We start from the raw sequence: 10,685 nt of genomic DNA, 5'->3' as shown, positions 1-10,685 counted from the left end.
CCAGCAAGTGGCTTAAACTTTATTCATCTAAGAAAATATCCCACGCAGTTACTTCTCCCTCTGAGTGGCTAGGGGTCGGAGGGGGAGTAGTATTTAACGCCGCCTGGAATTTATGTGGCAGCCGGGTGAGCAGTCAGCTCCAAGCTGACCAGCGCCGATATTAAATAGATACATACAAAAATCCTAATCAATATGTATTCCATCTGTAAATTGAAGTTACAGGTTAATCAGTTTCCCACCAGTAATCTAACAGTCTATAAGGCCTGGAACCCACTAAAGCGTTTTTCTGAGCGTTTAAGGAGTGCTATCCATCGCTAGCAATTTCCCTAAACACTCTGCCAATGTAAATGGATGGGACAGATTCCACCAGAGCGATTGCGATTAAGGAAATCGCAATCGCAGGGCATGCAGCATTTTGGGAGCGTTTCAATTCTAATGAATTGTATAGGAGCAGAGAAATCGCTCTCAAAATCTCTTGCACATCGCTATCACAAATCGCTAGCCATTGCAATAGTGCTTTGCGCTTTTTAGTGGGTTCCAGGCCTAACGCTTCCTAGACACGCCAGATAAAAATAATTGGTAACTAATGACGCACGGTCAGTTGGTCGGTCATCAGACAACCGTGCATTGAAACGCAGCCCAACGCCTCAAAAGGATAATGGCCAACCGCGGTCCTGGTGCATAATGATCATTCTACCCCACAGGATTCATTCTAGTGACTAGCCTTCATGTGATACCGCGTGTAGATCATAGACGACTGGTACACGAGCGCATGCACCAGTCTTCTCATACATGAATGTCACCAGGCTGTTTCTCTACAGTGTGTGCAGTGATGTGAAGGAATGTGTCATCGCAGTATGTACAGAACTGCAGCACGGCACACTGGACTCCATCCACTCACCATGAATCATTTATACACAACGATTGTTATCTGCTGTGTGTAGTTATCTTCAGGACCCTTTCCCCCTGGGGCCGCACTGCTACTGCAGCCTAATGCAACCCTATAAGGAAGTTCATACTTCCCACATTGCGGTACGCTGCGCCAGACGTGCCTAATCTAACGCTAGCGCAGAACTATGCTACCGTGCGTGATCCGCAACGATCTGCGTCAACCCAGAAGTCACGTTAGTCTATGGCAACGCGGACTTTTCTTAAAAGAGTTGCGGTGCAAATGTACGGAAACTTATTTTTACAATACGCTTCCGCATACCCCGAAGCAGGAAGTGACTGCAAGCATGCGTCACTTCCTGCATAGCCGAATGCCAGACAGGGAACACCGTGTACTAATGTGGTGTTCCCTGAAGGCCTGTTTCTGGTGGTGCAATGCGGTGCAGCGCGCTTGCCACACCACAACGCTACAGCCAGTTTGTAGTGCGAAACTGGCCTACCAGAGCTGAAAAAACCTAGAGAAGCAGGGAGGCATATACTGTGACCTGTCTTGATACCTACCGCTCCCCCCGTTCTCCTTTCTGCCCCCCTTCCTACCTAAATGCCCTCTGGCAGCCTCTTCTGGGTGGCCGGAGTCGGGCACTACTGTGCAGGGGCTGGCCAGGCTATGCACATCCTACAACAGGCGTATGACATCATGCGTATAACATAGTGACACACAACCGCAGGCTGTTGGAGTAGGAAGTGTGCAGTCCTGCCAGCGCCTGCACAGTAGTGCCAGACTCCGGCGACCCGGAAGAGGCTGCCAGAGGGGAGAACGGGAGCAGTAGGCATCAGGTCACAGTATATGCCTGCTTCCTCTGTTTCTCTAGGTTATTTCGGTTCGGGTATACTAGTGACACTGACGCGAAAAAACCTTATGATATAATGTATTGTATGAGTAGTACGGTAAATGATAGAACATTAGTAGCAAAGAAAAGAGTCTCATGTTTTTATTTTCAGGTATATAGCTTTTTTTTTCTTTATAGCATTGCTATAGCAGGCAATGCGTTTCACGGGTCTGAGCCCGCTTCCTCAGGCCAATACAAGTGCCTAAATCATGTACAAAAATACAAGTGTATTTAATGATTTTAGGCACTTGTATTGGGCTGAGGAAGCGGGCTTAGGCCGTGAAACGCATTGCCTGTGCAAAATAAACTCTGTTATCGTATGAGACTGTAGCTATTGAGGTAAGCTGCCTCACTTTATCTGTTTTGACTGATTTTAACCTAGTTTAATCCAAATCTGGGCACCTCTATATCCCTATTGCATTTTAAAGTATGTTGAATGGAAAATGACACAAAGAGGAGAAATAAGAACACCAAGAAGTTTATTGAAAGATGCCAGAACTTTATTGCATGTCTACAACACATTAGATTCAGAAGATTGAGGAAGTGTCTGCTAATTTTGCTTCCTATACCACTGAAGAACGTCCTACTACCGCTAGAAGAATTGATGCTCTGTCCTCCTGCTTGTTGCTGTGCTGGCTCTGTTTTGTGTTGTCCAGATGTGTCAGTGTTTCCACGCAGGTAGGGATAGTGGCTTTCTTCATCTTTCATTATATTATTGCTTATTGACACATCAGAATGCTGAATATATGGGTGAAAAGCAAACTTTCAACAACTAATGCTCTCTGTTCGGCAGGGCCGGATTTACCATGAGGCACACTAGGCACGAGCCTACAGGCGCCTGGTGATGGAAAGGCGGCTCACTCCCCTCCCCTTGTGCCTCCCTCCATTTTTCCCTATGCAGAGTCCTGATGAGAGTGTAAATGAAAGGTCACTCACCTGGGTTTTGGCATTCCACTGACAAGATCTCCCTGCAGTCAGGGGCACCTGTAGCTACTTAGTATTAGGTAGCCAGAGGTACCCTCAGTATTAAGGGGCACCTGCAGCTACCTATGAGAGGCAAGTGAAGTAAGGGAGGAGTGACCGCTGGGGCAGCCAGCACACTAGCAATGCGGTTCGGCAAGTGTTTGTAGGTTCATGGAGGGCGAAGTCTAGGGTGCCAGGACATCTGTATAGCACACAGATTATTTCAAGACACTTCCTAAAGACAGGGGTGTAACTATAGGGCAGCAGCACCTGCAAGTGCAGGGGGGCCCAGAGCTTTGCGGGGCGCCCCCAACTAGTACTTACATTCCCTCCCTTTGGTTTATCAGATCAAGCATTGTTGTGGGCACAGATGTTATGGGGTGGAGATTTTTTATGAGCCATAACAGATGAAACCCCAAGCCGTGGGGTCACCAGAGAGAGTCAGGGAGAGGGGTGGGAATGTTGGCAGAGGCCCCATTAAATATTTGCAGGGAGGCCACTTCCGAACAGTGGTGGCCCCAGCTTAATTTTTTTTTTCTTTTTGGTGGTGGTGGTGGTGTTTGTGGTGGGTGGGGGTCGGGGCACAAAGAGGCATGGTGGCTGGCTGGTGGCAGGGCCGGGCCAAGGCAAGAGAGGCTCCAGCCTCAGGGCGCAGCGTAGAAGGGGGTGCACAACTCACTCAGCTATCATTCCCCTATTGTGTTTGAAGCAGAGAGCAGTAAGAAAAGGCGATATAAGGCAGTGACTGAAAGCCAGATAACTAGAGATTAAGGTGTTAGGGGCGCCTCTTAGTCTAATAGCAATCAGTGTGCGATGGCTGGGGTGGGAGGGATGGAGGGGTGCACTTTGGGGTCTCAGCCTTGGGTGCTGGAGGACCTTGTCCCACCTCTGGCTGGTGGGGCCAGTTTAGGTGATCAAAATCAACGTTTGTATGGAGAGCTTTCGATATTTTTTGCTTAAAGGACACCCGAGGTGAAAATAAGCTGATGAAAAAAAATTGTATCTGCCCTTCTTGTCCTTAAAATGACTTTTTTTTAGACATGCCACAGTATTATTTTATATTTAAATCTAGTTTTTACTCTTTCATTGTCTCTGCTCAACTACACCTTTATTGAAGTATGCCAAAGCTCAAATCTATGAACTATTGACCCATACTATCTATTTCCTGCTCTCAGAAGCCATTTACTGACAGGAAAGTGTTTTATGGCTGTCATTACTTATCAGTGAGGGTTATTCTATAGTCTGACCCAGTCCCGACCCGGGCAGGAACTGTCACTTGCATACCTGATGTTTCGCTTTTTCAAACAGAGAAAGAAAAAAAGGAACACAGTCTAGTTATTTGTGTGCTTGGTACTGTACATACACATGTCTATCATCATGGCACAGGTCACATTGGTTGTCTGGTTGTCCTTTAACTAAGGTGATAAAACTGGGTACTTGGCTAGTTTGCTGGTATGCTTTAAAGCGGACTTTTACTCAGAACAGAAGTCCTCTCTGCTCTAAAAGATACATAACAACATAATAACCTTTAAACAAAACAAAACAAAACCATCTCTTTGTTGCAGCTGATTCAAATCCTAAAATAAATCTGCACAGTTTCTACTTCTTGATTAATGGAAGCAGACATATTGTTAACATCCAGTGCTTTCAAATGGGCATCTCTGCCATAGACAGTCACACAGGGGAGAGATCAGATTACAACTTGTGATTATACACAGATGAGGGGGAATTAGACAGGCTAAACTCTCTAAAAACATACAGGGTGCATTTCTCTCCGTTTTCCTTCTCTACTGTGCAAGAGTTCAGGTCCACTTTAATCTTTATTTGCTAGCAAGCTGTTCCTGTGTGGAAAGATCACAGACTAATCATTCCAGCCCCCAGCCTGTGCGAGAGGGAAGAGGCAGGAGGGAGAGAAACACCGTGTGTGGAAGGGCCCGTTTCCACTATTGTAAATTTGCATGCGTTTGCTGCATGCAAATTCGCATAGCCAATACAAGTGGATGGGACTGTTTCCACTTGTCAGGATTTCTGAGCGTTTTCGTCCGCATGAAAAATTCGCATGGCAGAGCCATCAGAATTCGCATACCGCATACTGCTATGCGGGTGTATGCGAATTTGCGTGCAAATTCGCATGGAATCAATGGAAAAGCACACAGGCACTGATATGGTTAAATTCACATACAGCGTCATTCATGCGAATTCGCATAAAAATTTGCATACAACCGCATGCACATTTTTTACCGCAGCGATTCGCACCGCACAAGTGGAAATGGGCCCTAACTCCTTATTTTAGTACGAGGTAACTAAGCATTAGTGGGGACTAAGCTCTAGTTTATTGGTGAATTTAAAAGAAATACAGTAAGCTTGTAAGCCGCCTTCTTCTGTTCCTGTTGACTGACAATAATAAAACATACAATCAGAAGGAGGTAGAGATTTACTTTGCAAAAATAACTATGATCTAAATACATGAATTACAAGGTATCTGGCAACTATTATGTGGTATTTATGGTAAATAGATAAGACCCTTGGTTTACTTAACATATATAGACTCAGGCTGACATGGAGAGTTTTATTTATTTATTTTTTTACAGGCCTTATCCTGTTCACTGTACACTGCTGGAACCTGGAAGCAGTTAAATTAACTGTATGTTACTGAGTGGGGGAAGGGGGGGGGGAGGGCACTCAGAGGAGCACAGTGATTCCAGGGGGGCAGTGACCCAGTGTAGCGCCGGCCATGCTTCCTAAACAGCTAACTTATAAAATTAAAGGAAAATGATATTATCAAAAGCTAAACGGCAACACATAGGAGATTATTCATATGTCAATAATGATTAGATATCAAAGCTTTAAGTATCAACTTTGTTAATAGTTTTCAGAAGATTCAAATCAGCTCAGCCCCCAAGGCTCAGTAACTACCCTGGTGTTCATTTCTGAGAAGCTGTACCTGCACTCCACCTCCACCCCTCCCATACTTCCTCCTTCACTGCGGAAGCATTGCAGCCTCCTCCTCGGTGGGTACAGATTAGCATCCAAGCTGTGCTTGCTCACCCATAGCTGCCACACTTCACACCATTATCATTAACCTCCCTGGCAATATAAACGTTTCCATATTTTAGGTGGTGCAATTTTCTCACACGCTTTTTAGATCTTAAAGACAGGAAAAAAAATCATACCACATTCAGATCGCAGCACTGCATTTTACTCGCATCCCCGGGATCCAGTGCTGCAATTCACCCTTCTGTCCTCTGAGTGGTGCTGTACCCCTATGGTGAGATTGCCATCCAGAAGAAGCTGAAGAAGTGTAATGCTGGGCATACACGGCTCGTTTTTTATTATCAATCAAGCCGCTGATGGCTCGATTGATAATATCTGAGGTGTCCGATCCCCGCGCCGGATCGATACCGTGCTCGATCCCCGCGGGCGGACAATGGAAGAAACGAAGCGCAGATAAGGAAGTGCCCGCGGGGACGAGTGGGAATCGATCCGGGCTCCGGCGGGGACACGCCAGGATCTAGCCAGCGGCTCGATCCCGGCTACAAACGAGCCGTGTATGCACAGCATAAGAAAGCAGAGTGTTGAGGAAGCAACAGGGGCACTGCTCCTGCCAGCAATGTGTGCCCCCACACCCAGTGGTGCCCTACCTTCCTATTCAGGTACAAAAACTGACCGGTATATGACAAGTCCAGTTTTCCAGGAGACTAACCTTCTAGTATGTTTGAGAAGTGCAAGAAAACACTCAAAACCAAGAGAACTGGATGTGTCTGAATAACTCTAAGCTCCATGTGTTTTATTACCTGTATTTGACCAACAATGAACTCCTGAAACTAGTAGGGACCATGGGATGGTCTCCCAGGAAAGAGCCCCAGGCTACAGTAAACGCCAACCCAGAGACCTGCATGCCCCATCATGACATTGCGTGGATTGTCAGTCTAGTGATGAGTCAGCAGAGAGTGATTTAAATTCACAGCAGAACTTGGGAGCTGTTTTGAGGTTCTCCATGTACTTCATTCAATACATTTTTCTCCTACGTTTTCTCAAATTGGAAGTGTTTGCAACTTAACATTAAAATACTTACTTATTACGCAAGACTAGACAGGAAGTTGTGAAAACTCTCATAGATGGGGGCACAGGCCCACTATAAAATCCCAGAGGTCCTAGCCTCTCGCCTATTATTTCCCCTGGGGTTGGGCTTGTCCACAAACTTCAGGTTTTCTGAGTAAGGCCTGAAACACACCAGAGGAGTTTTTCTGAGCGTTTTGAGTTTTTAAATCTGCTGCTAATGTTATCCCATGTGTCTGTGCACACTGGAGCAATGAGGTTTTGTAAAAAAAACCCATAGCATTACATTGGGAAGAGGTTTTGAAACCTCTAAAAGCTCTTCCCAATGTAATGCTATGGTTTTTTTTTTACAAAACCTCATTGCTCCAGTGTGCACAGACACATAGGATAACATTAGCAGCAGATTTAAAAACTCAAAACGCTCAGAAAAACTCCTCTGGTGTGTTTCAGGCCTTACAGAAGATAAGGTAAGCACCTGCATCTTACTCCAGCGTTGAGATGCTGTCTCTTTGCTCTGTTCTTCTTTGGCATTCTTGGTCACATGGTTCTGCTCTTCATGCACCTTTCTATTTACAGCTATTGCATGCTGCTTATTTGCACTTACTGCACTGTATTGCACTTTATTGCTTAATTGCACTATCTTTTCCCCTCTGTGGGAATCTACCTCACATGTTTTTGTTTTATGGGTATTGTTACACTGCATTGCTGAGGCTTCCTGGTATATATTCATATCATTGTACTGGCAGTGGGTTTCATTCATTTACCTAACATTCATTAATTTTGCTATTATTTATGGTATGTGGTGTGGAAACACATGCATTTGTTGATTATGTATACTGTATATATTGATTTGTTTCCATGCATGGTTATCCTTATTGTTTTTAAGTGTTTTTATACCATTTTTGTGAATAAAGATGATTATATATTGATTTATATGAGTGGTGCGGTTTATTTAGGGGATTACTGTTCTTTGTATGGTTACATTATCTTTTTAAGCAGGAAACACACCCAGAAAGGGCACAGCAGGAACAAAGCCGGGAATTATGGGTAAGGCAAAGGCAACAGACATTAAAATTGAGTGGCAGATGATTCAATTTCCGCCTCCCTCATTTGGGGGCCAAATGGTTAAATTTTTATTAGAATCAGCGCACAACAACATAACTAAGGCTTCACAGTTAGATGCCCGTGAGATGTTACCTGGGGCCCGATTTACTAAAGTCCTATTGGGCTCATCAGTGGTCCAACCAAACTGGGTCATGTCATAGCATAGTGAGGGTTACTAAAATATTACTTCAGGGAGTTATGAGCTAAAATAAGAAAAATGAACTTTACCCACCTGAGGCTTTCTCCAGCCCCTAGCAGCCGACTGTCCCACTCCGACCGCTCCGCTCCCTGCCGCCGTCCCGGTCTCCATATTCGGTAAGGAAGCCAACCCCAAGGTCGTCCGCACTGCGCCTGCACGAACCGCCGCTTTCAATCAGGCCCACGTTGTACGTGGGCTTACTGCGCAGGCGCAGTAGTTCTGCGTTTGCGCAGTGCGCCACGGTCAACGTGGCCATGATTGACAGCGACGCTTCACGCAGGCGCAGTCTCTGCACCATGCAGGGAGCCCGGGACGGCGGCGGAGATCGGAGCGGTCGGCATGGGACAGTCGGCTGCAAGGGGCTGGAGAAAGCCCTGGGTTGTAACGCTGATTATTAATTTTTAGCCTGATGATTCCTTTAACGCAGTCCTAAATTCAGAACATCCTCTCTTCTCTAAAAGATAAGCCAACGCATAATAACCTTTAAAGAAAAACATTTCTTCATTACAACTTATAGAAAATCCCCCCCCCCCCCAAAAAAAAACCCCAAACCTTGAAGTGTTATCTTCCTGGACATTGCTGGGAGCACAGAAAGAGTTAACCTTCAGTGTATACATATTAATACAGATCTGGGCACAGCTCCCCGTCCTGATTAGCACTTACTGATAAAGGCTTCTTAACCAGGCTGATCTCCCTAGACCAGGCATGGGCAAACTTAGCCCTCCAGCTGTTAAGGAACTACGAGTTCCACAATGCATTTGCCTTTATGAGTCATGACTGTGGCTGTAAGACTCCTGCAATGCATTATGGGATTTGTAGTTCCTTAACAGCTGGAGGGCCAAGTTTGCCCATGCCTGCCCTAGACACACACACAGTGAAATTCTTAAGATGCGTACACACCTTTGATCGATGTCACCTGTCGGGGATCGAGATACAATTCCCTTGGGCAACATCACAATGGGCAGGGGAGTGGCGTGAGCAATGCGATCACCTGTCACTGGGGGGGCAGGGAGATCGCTGTAAACATGCCTGATTATCTGCTGAGGCAGTCATTACCGGCTTCAACTGACTTTAGTCTGGCATGTGTACAAACCTTTAGCCACTATATGTGTTTTCATTGCATGCTGTACAGGAGTTTAGGTCTGCTAACCAATCGATGATTATGGGATTGCAGTCACAGCGAGAAATGTCGTTATTAATTCGATTCATGGATCATTTATATTCTCCAATGATCTGCAGCCCACCGAACCTTTAAGAGAATCTGTACTCTAAAATGTTTGCAGCAAAAAGCATACCATTCTATTCATTATGTTCTCCTGGGCCCCTCTGTGCTGTTTCTGCCCCTCTCTGCTGCAAACCTGGCTTGTAATTGCCAGTTTTAGGCAGTGTTTACAAACAAACTAACCAGCTTGTGATAGGCTCACATAAGCAGAGTGTGTGAGTCATACAGAGCCTACAGGGGGCCTGGATGGGGTGTGTATAGCTTCTGCCAATGACAAGCAGTGCAGCACATTCCACACATTCCAGCCTCTGCCAACAGAGCCCACAGAAGAGAGAAGATTAGATTGTATAACAGAGATAACACAGCTACTGTGCAATTAGGAAAGGCTGCAGTAAGCCAGAGCACATTAGAACAGGCAAAGGAACTTATAGGATAGAAGAACTAAGGCTGAAAATTTTGTTACAGAGTCTCTTTAATGCCTGTGCTCAAGCATCATTTTTCTTTACAAGTAAGGAAAAATGTTTTTTAAAAAAGAAATAAATACGTGCTGTGTTGGCTGATAGATGCTCATCTTCTCCTCTGTAAGTAATTTACAGCTGGTAGCCTAAGGCCACACCTACTAGAGACTGAGAGCCATGATAGGCTACATCGACAAGCTGTGCAACTAAAAGGGGAGTGCTCATACCTTGGCATACGTATTCCCTCTTCACTAAATGATTTGTACAGACTCAATTTTGTCCCTTTGACCCAAACTCTAACTTCCGATCTACAGCGTTGGGACAAATCTTGCTTTTCCTGGTTAGGAAGGATCAACATTATAAAAATGAACATTTTACCAAGAATACTATACCTTTACCAAACCATACCAATAGTCTTGCCAGCGGAACACTTGAAGACTTTACGGAAGCGGTTTGCACGGTTCATCTGGAAACGCAAGCCCCCACGCATCCGTTACACTGCACTTGTTCTGCCCAAAGATTCTGGTGGTTTAGCTGTACCGGACATGGGAAAATATCACTCCGCAGCATCCTTGACTCGCCTAGTTGACTGGCACAGAAACTCCAATCAGAAAAGATGGGTACAACTGGAGCAAGATCTTGTTGGCACGGAGCTTTGTGTTTATCCTTGGTCCTCTTTTAAAATACAAAATGAATACCTCTTTGTGAACTCCACCTTAAATGCTCTCTTTAGGGTCCGCCATCTCCCAGATTTATCTCCTTGGCCTTCCCCTATGGTGCCCTTACTAAACAACCCATTATTCCCCCCCAGGCTGTTCTTCTCAAAGCTATGCCTGCTGGAGAATGGGTGACATAATTAGATGCCGTGACCTCATACAAAATAAAGCTTGGATCCCACTCTC

This window comes from Hyperolius riggenbachi, chromosome 10 (assembly GCF_040937935.1).
Source record: "Hyperolius riggenbachi isolate aHypRig1 chromosome 10, aHypRig1.pri, whole genome shotgun sequence".
Taxonomy (NCBI): Eukaryota; Metazoa; Chordata; class Amphibia; order Anura; family Hyperoliidae; genus Hyperolius; species Hyperolius riggenbachi.
Note: the sequence above shows the minus strand (reverse complement) of the source record.